Source organism: Nannospalax galili, unplaced genomic scaffold (genome assembly GCF_000622305.1).
Source record: "Nannospalax galili isolate Female #2095 unplaced genomic scaffold, S.galili_v1.0 scaffold54, whole genome shotgun sequence".
Classification (NCBI taxonomy): domain Eukaryota; kingdom Metazoa; phylum Chordata; class Mammalia; order Rodentia; family Spalacidae; genus Nannospalax; species Nannospalax galili.
The window spans coordinates 9,559,046-9,567,795 of record NW_008341028.1 but is presented as its reverse complement, the minus strand read 5'-3'; the positions used below and the strand labels follow the sequence as shown (position 1 = coordinate 9,567,795).

At 39.8% G+C, this 8,750-nt stretch overlaps 1 protein-coding gene and 1 pseudogene across 4 annotated transcripts in view; both read right to left on the bottom strand.

Annotated features, from left to right (window-relative positions):
* Nucleotides 1–8,750, bottom strand: part of Glce (glucuronic acid epimerase) — a 107,210-nt gene that overhangs the window by 82,328 nt on the left and 16,132 nt on the right. The window lies entirely within an intron of this gene.
* On the bottom strand, nt 5,682–6,861 carry LOC103736824 (annotated as a pseudogene).

Below are 8,750 nucleotides of genomic sequence, written 5' to 3'. Positions count from 1 at the left end.
AAGGCAGGAGGCAGGTAAATATATTTTTGAAAATACTCTGGGGAATATTTAGGGAACATTAATTAGAATCAAGCATTTAAATAGCTGTCCTATGACACAATTGTCTTTATTCATTCATTAATTTTATTTTCAAGAAAGAGTGAAGTAACACAATCTCAGAAAAAAAAATAGCTTTTAAAAAGGCAGGTAAATATATTTTTGAAAATACTCTGGGGAATATTTAGGGAACATTAATTAGAATCAAGCATTTAAATAGCTGTCCTATGACACAATTGTCTTTATTCATTCATTAATTTTATTTTTTAGTTTCAAGAAAGTAGTTCACATTCTAACTTTCACTAATAGTAGCCTTAAATACTGAGTCTAAGATCAGTATTTATTTTCTGGAAGCAATCTCTCTCAGGTTATTAAGGTTGCTTTCCTATAACTACCAATCCTTTAGTTAGCATAATAAAGCTATTTAAAATTTAAAAATTTAAAATTGTGTGTTACTCCGTATTTCAGATTTTCTCAAATCAGCTTATTTAATTCCAGTAAAAGCACTTGGTAAGAGGTAGTGTGCTCCCTCCAGCTTCCGGGCAGAAAAGCAGGTCTGGGAGATGAAGTGATGTGCCTATGATCACACATTTCTAGAAAGTAGTAAAGCTAGAATTAATTAGATAGAACCTTTATCATAACCCAGCTCATTTTTTACTTTACCACAGTGCTTCTGGCAATTTCTAACAGAGAGAAAAGAGATAGAAATCAAATCACTAATGCTTCCACATAAACGGGAGCTAAGTCAATTATCAGGAGGTGAAAGGTTAAGGATTACTGGTTTCAATGAGCTCTAAGTTCAACTTGCAATCTGTCACCTATCTTTACTACTCCAGAGTCTCCTTTTCAGAAAGGTAAGTGTTGTACTGTTTTACATGATGGAAATCTGTGAACATGGCAGTTGAGCCAGTAAAATATAAGTAAGCGTATTTTGGTTCATTATCAAAGTATTTAAAAAATGGATTTAAAAAGCTTCAGCACTAGAATGCAACCAAGGCAAGAGGTACTGTAGTTGACACTGTCAACTCAAATATCCATTCCACAACTCTAAGTGATAGCAACTTGGAGAGCTGACTTCAGCTTAAGGCTGGGCCTATCCTGACTGCCAGAAACTGATGAGAAAGGAGAGGGCGACTGCCAATGAGGTATGAGATTTGCTGGTGACTTCTGGTAAGTGTGTCCTGTCTTTAGGAGGAAAGCAGCCTTTTCATCCTTCAGGCTCCTTCCTGGGAACCAGCATAGAAAGGTATTGCTGTGCTAAGTGGACTGGACCAGTGGAAAGAATCTCAATGGTTAGGTCTTCATTAGGGCACTGACTGACTAATCCCAGACTCTACCCAGCATTTGCTTCCACTTGTGCTAAACTGATCAACTTCTTTACTGTGTAAGGCTACCTGAACTGGACTTCTAGTGCTTAAATCTGAAGCAGTCTTAACTGAAACAGATAATAGCTGATAAAGGGTACTATGAAGTAAAATGCTCTTTTGAATGTTAAAAAAAATTAACAACATTGTTATTCACTTAGTACATGATTTCAAGTGTAGTAATAGTGTAGAATAAGTTATAGAACAAACTTTGGGAAAAAATATAACAACTCTCTGGGGTTTTTTTAGTTGATATTTTTCTCTAATTTAGACATTCCTGGAAGACCCAGAGGAAGGCAGGTTTGTGAGGGGGAAGAACTGTCGTCATTCTGTGCCGAATGCCCAGAGTTACAACTGACTGAGGGAGTAACTGGGAAGCCGTAACAAAAGTTTTTATTAATAGTTCACAATCAGTTGTAGAAAATTAAATCATGCTCTGCTAGTCTTAGTCTTACAAGTGAAGTTCATTTTTTAGGAATAAATTCTGAATGCTGAAATATAGAGAATGCTTCTAAGTTCTAAATGACTCTAAAAAGGGATTAGGCTACAAAGGCTATAACAGGGAGGAAAAAGGCTTCAATTCCAAATTGTGTTGAATTTTCTTGCTGTTCTCCAAAATCCACTCTAACTACGTTCTCTGCCTCTCTATGTGGCATCTGCTGTAACTTGGTTACCTGTAACTTGGTTACCATTGCCTCCTCGTGCACTGTGCTCAGCCTCCTCATTCTTCTCACTACAGAGCCTGGAGGTGGGGTGGGCGTCCTCCTTACCCATTCCATATCATTCTTGCTCACTCTTCTGTAAAACCATCCAACTTAAATCCTACTATCACAGACCACAACCACTGACGGCCTCTACTTGCTGTAATTACTTCTCAAACTCTCTGCCTGTGTTTCATTTTAGCTGCCTGCTCATTCTACCATTATCACAGAGTGCCCAACAATCCCCCACCCCAATCCTTGCTTATGCATTCCTTAGTATTCTCTCTTCCCATGATCCTACCCCAATCCTATTTCAGCCACTTACCCTCATGGTCAAACCTTAAATTTGGTTTATTTTAATAAAGGCAACTCCAAAACAGCATCACACTCTATTAGCTCACTCCCTTTTAACACCCTAACTCCAACAATCTTCAACCAACATATATACAGTCCACTAATTTTTTGTTTCCATTTCACTAATTTTTAAATTAAACTTAATTTTCTATTTACTCATCTTGGGTTACTGAGACACAGTCTCACTACATAGCCCAGGTTGGACTCAAATGTGCAATCTTCCTGCCCCAGTCTCCTGAGTACTAGAATTTAGGTATGTGCCACTACACTGCTTCCAATCTACTGCCATTACCACTTTCTCTTCCCTTTTCCTTTTCTTGTCTTCCTCAATCCCCATCTTACCCAAGTTAAACCCCTACTCAATCACTTATTTCTCCTCTGTCTTGCAAAAATCCTCAACTACTTTCCTTCCTTCATATTTTTCCATCTGGTTTGACTAAAATTGGTGCCAACCCATTTTTCTACCTATTCCATGCTGGTACTTACACAGTTCAGAGGTGGCTAGAGGAAAGGGGTCTTTCCCCACCCCCAGCCTTTTTGCTGAGTGACCACTTCCTCTTTAAATTCAAGACCAGGAATCTCAAATGAGTCCTCAATGATTAACAAGTATACTTTATATTATTTACTCTGCCACTCTGCCATGTGAGCACTTTACACTCTGTTCCTCAATCTTGTCACCGTCCCTCGCTTATTTTCATGTGCTCACTTTCTCCCATTTTACCGAGACACAGAAGTAACATAAGCTACCAGAAGTTCACAAAACATGAATCTCTCTCTCTGCCCCCACCACCTACATCTGTGCCCCAATATTCTTCCTCATTGTCTTTCATTAGTGGCGTCAACTATGCAGCCCAGTCTATTTGTACACTCACTATATCACCTCTGATGACCACCCACTCTCACTCCCTCTTCAAAAGTTCCCTTACTCAGCTCCTACAAACATGCTGAATTTAAAACCTTTCTCAGCCTCTCCTGTACCTACTACCAAACTTCTTCTTCAGCAAAATTTCTTAGGATTTTTTTTCTGCCTATTTCTGGTTTTTCTCCCCTTTCCCTTGAATCCATTCCAATAAGATTCCCACCACCACCACTCCATCATTAGTATCAAAGAATACAAATGAACTCCATGTTGCTAAAATGATAATTTCCGATTCTCCTCTTCAACTCTCAGCAGCATTAGACGGAGGTTTAGAATGTCCTTAAAAACACTTTCATCATCTGGCTTCTAGGAGCGCTAGCTCTCTGGGTTTTCCTCTTCCTTTAACTGGTTTCTCCTTCTGTTTCCTTTGCTGGCTCCTGACTGCCCAACTTTTAAACATTATAGTGCCCCAAATCTCAGTCTTGGGAATTCATCTCTCTACCCTTACTCTCTCTGCAAAGTCATCTGAGCTGATCTCTTTAATTCCCAAACTGAAATCTCCCTTCCCTTTCTTTGAGGATTCAGGTATCTCGAGCCTTTTCAATTAGATATGTAATACTTACCCCAAATTTACTTTGTCCAAAATGCTTTCCTCCAACACAAACGCTAACCTGGTACTCATGCTGAAAGTTCTGTATCATCCTTAACCTCCCACTGTTCCCTACTTTCTACACCCTTCTTTTTCACCCTGCCAACAAATACTGTTGACCTTCAAAATAGATATCACTTACAGCCTATACTCCAGATATCAGCTATCATCTCTCACCTGGATCAGTACAGCAGCTTCTGAAGAGGTTTGCTGCTTCTGCTCTTGTTCTCCTTTCATCATGTTTCAAAAGTTGCAAGTTTTTTATTTTGTTTTTTCATCTTTTTGAGAAGGGATCTCCCCCAGCTGGCCCGGCACTTGCTGTGTAGACCAGGCTGGCCTTCATATCACAGAGATCTACCTGCCTCTGCCTCCTGAGTGCTGGAGTTAAAGACATGTGTCACTACATTTCTCTATCACCTAGACTAAAAGCTAAGGTCCTGCTTGACCTAACCACGGCCCATCACCACCACCATCACTCACCACCACCACCACCACCACCACCACCTTTCGGAGTTCATCCTCCATCACTGTTACTCCATTCCAGTAACAGATTTCATCCCAGGTAACTACCTCCAGCATACTCCAGCTCCCAGGTCTTAGCACTTGCTATTCTTAGGCCTACAATGCCTGGTACTGTCTGTACACATTGACTACCTCTATGCTACTTAAAAGTGACCTTATCAGTAGATTTTCCTTGATATTCTCTAAAGAAGTGCAAGAGCAACTCTTCCCATACTCTACCTCCTTTCCTGTTTTATTTTTCTCCTGTATCACTTAGCATCAAACATACTTTATTTACTTACCTTTTTTTTTTTTTGTCTTTTTGTGACAAGGTTTTCCTGCAGTCACAGCTAGCCTGGAACTCACTATGTAGACCAGGCTGGCCTCAATCTCACAGAGATCTGCTTGCCCCTGCCTCCCAAGTGCTGGGATTAAAGGTGTATGCCACCATACCCAGCTACTTACTTTTCTTACTGTTAAGAAATAAAATCTGAGGTTCAAGGACCCCCCCCATCAATATCACACAAAGAATATGCAAACAAGGGAAAGTAACTTGGCAAGGCAGATTTTACTTTTGCAAAAGGGTGTCTTATGTGGTCAGTCAGATCCAGCAAATACACACAGGACTCAAAGGCTTGGGGGACTTTTATTCCTAATGCAAGACAACTATGTCTTTTCCCCATTGGGTGGGATACCTCACAGTCATTCCTGGTTGGCTAGTTTTAAAAAATTGGTACGAAGGGAGAAGAGCTGCACCATTCCAGGCCATCAGGCTCAGGAATGCATCAGGACCTTTCCTTAAACAAAAGTCTTACAAGGTGTGATATGAGTAAAAAATTAGAACTCCTTGTTCCAAGTTTTACAGGGTTTGAAAGAAAAGACTAATAATATCTAATGTTTCATAAATTATTTCCCACCTAAAATGTAAGTTTTATGAAGACAGGGCTTCTGTCTGTTTTCTTTGTCTATGTTCACTGGTATATTTCCAGGGCCTACAGCAGTGATTGGCGTTACACAGTGATACATGCTTAGTTGACAAATAAATGAAATCATAGTCATAATTCAAGAAATTATCCATAGTATCAAGACTGTATTGAAAGGGGTAACTGAAAACTCAATTTTCTTATTTTATTCATATAGGTAATTAATGATAGTTAATGCAGGATCAGAACTAGTGTGAACAGTCATACTAATGCTCTTCCCAAGAAAATTTTTCTGATCTACCTTTTCTAATCTTTAAACACTTGGAACTCTTAAAGAATTCAACGTGATCAGAGGACGGCTTTACTCTCAATTCCGTGTGCTCTCTTGCCCTTCTATCACAGCATGATGCAGCAAGATGGCCCTTACCAGGTATAGGCCCTTCAGCTTGGGCTGTCCTAGCCTCCAGAACTCTAAGAATAAGTTTCTACTCATTATGAATTACTAATCACAGGTACTTTGCTATAGCAATGTGAAATAAATCAAGATGCCATCTTTCATTCTTTGCTCAGAATTGTCTATTACATTTCCTGCAAGACTATGTTTTTTTTTTTTTTTTTAAATAATCCCCCAACAGAGCATAAATTCTTTTCAACATCTTGCTCTGCAGCTTCCTTGGCCCTTTTTGCTCAAATGTTGAAGAACCAGGCATTCACACGGGCCATGTGAAGACTGGCAAAAACCGTGAAGTTCTTCTCTTCCTTTGTGGTAACTCTGGCTTTCTCCTTTTTATAGACATTCCAGATGGGTATCACTGGTCCTGTTAGCTGGGTGGCCAGTTTGAATTCTTCAGCAGAGCTGTCTCCCTTCTTGGGGGCAGAAGGCTTCCTGGGAAAGAGGATGAGCTTAGAGCAGTACTCCTCGAGGTGCTGCACATTAGCCTGTAGGGATTCAGTGGACCTGATCAGCCTTCTTGGGTCCACAGAGATGCTGATGTTTCGGGCCCCTTTCTTCGGGTCACCTGAGCTCTTCCAGGCTGAAGCCCCTGCTAGTTTAGACCTTGGTGTAGTATTTTGCCGAGGAGCACCTCATTATGGGATGGATGGGAATGAGGGCAGGATGAGGGGCAATGTGGCACACTTTTGCCTGCCAGGCCCTTCATCTGTGGATTTTCTATGCTGGCTGGGTTGAACCAAGTTTCCACTTGCTGCTGCCAGTCCTTGTGAAAGTGGGGCTTCAGGATCATGCCAGTCTGGCTGGGCACCATGGCTGCCTCCTGTATAGGAGAATGTAAGACTATATGCTTTTTAAGGCCAGGGTTTGAGGTTATGGCTATGACTAACAGGATAACCTAGAGATTCTTATGGTGATGAAACAGTTGTATATGTTGACTATGGTAATAGCTGAAAATTTATGTATGTAATAAAACTGAAAAATTATAGGTATACAATGAACACATGTAAAAACTGATATAACCTGAAAAGAACATGTGGATTATGTCAAGTTCATGGTTTTCATATTGGACCAGAGTGATATAAAATGTTACTAATAGGAGTAAGGGTAAGCGTAAAGATAAACTGTCAAGTTTGTAACTTCCTAAGGATCTATAACTACTTAAAAACAAACAAGACTTAAAGAAATATGACATATACACACAGACACGCACACACAGGCATGCATGCACAGCCACTGAAGCAATATGAAATAAACAAGCAAATCTAGCATCTCAGACTTTCAATCTTCTAGTCCCCTTTCTTCAGTCCCTCTAGAAGCAATTACTACTTTTTAAATAAATATTCTTCTAGAAAGCCTTTCATATTGACATGTAAATGTGCTCACTGCTGTGTGGGAATGTGTATGTACACCCACACATACACAACTCATTTTTACAGTAGGAGTGGCATGCCACAAACACTTCTACAGTTGTTTATTTTACTCAGTCTGAAGATGTGCTCAGGCATTGGTGAATGCTTTTTCTTTCTTTTTATGGTTATGTAATACCTCATTGTGTAGCTGTGCTGTTATTTTTTAACCAGATCAAATTAAGAATCATTTATGGCCTTTGATAATATAACTAATAATCTAATGAACAGAAGAATTCCTTTAAATGACTGACGAAAAAAGCATGCGCACATCATTTTAGTAAGTCAAATCATCTCCCAAAGAAAACTATCTGAATTTACTTCCATTCCTGCCTACATTACAGAATGAACCTACACATCCTTCCCATTACTGTGTATCACTGAACTTTTTAATCTGTCAATCTGGTAAGTGAAAAATGCTTTGGTTAAATCTGCACTTTGATAATAGTAATTAACTTATTTGTTTTCTTGGTTTGGTTTTTGCTTTTTGAAACAGGTTCTCACTTTGTTGCCCAGGCTGGTCTCAAACTCACAATCCTCTCCTGCCTTAGCATTACAGACAGGTACCACCATGCCTGGCTTAAAATTAGGGTTTCTTTCACAGAACACTTATTGTATGTCAGGAATTGTGTTCTGAGAAGTTCACATATACTAACTCATCTAATTCTCATAAACAATCCAGGGAGGATGGTGTTATTATTGTTGTTACAATTTATTGGTGAGGAAACTGAAACATAAAGCAGTTAAAACACTTGGCATTTAAGATTACACTCTAGGGGCCAGAGAGATGCCTCAGCAGTTAAGATCACTGACTGCTCTTGCAGAGGACCCGGTTTCAATTCCCAGCACCCACATGGCAGCTACAAACCATCCTTAACTCCAGTTCCAGGGGAACCCGAAGCCCTCTTCTGACCTCCACGGCACACTCACTTACATGTAGGCAATACACTCATACACATAAAATAAAAATAATAAAAAAATACTAAAAAATATATATGTTACACTCAAGAAAGAAAATATACAAATCTGAGCAGCCTGGATCTAGAGGTACAAAACAATACTGTGGTGGTTTGAATAAAAATGACCCCATAGGCTCCAAGTATTTGGACATTTTTGTCCTCAGTTGGTGGTGCTATTTTAGGAGGTCTTACAAGGTGTGGCCATGCAGAAGGAAACATGTCACTGGAGGGTGGGAGAGCTTAGAGTGTTCTTAAGCCTTGCCGCATCTCCAGTTGCTCTCTGGTTTCTGGTGCCTGCTTGAAGATGTGAGAGCTTGGCTTCCATTCCTCCTCCAGCCACCTCTGCCACCATGCCTTCTGGCCATGATGGACTCTTGCCCCTTTGGAACCATAAGCTCAAATAAACTCTTCCTTCTATAACTTGCTTTGATCAGTGTTTCTATCACAGCAACAAAAAAGTGACGAATACAAATACCTTAAAAGTTTTTAGCTTTCAGCAGGTAATATGGCTCAGCAGGTAAAAGCGTTCTCCACCAAGCCTGAT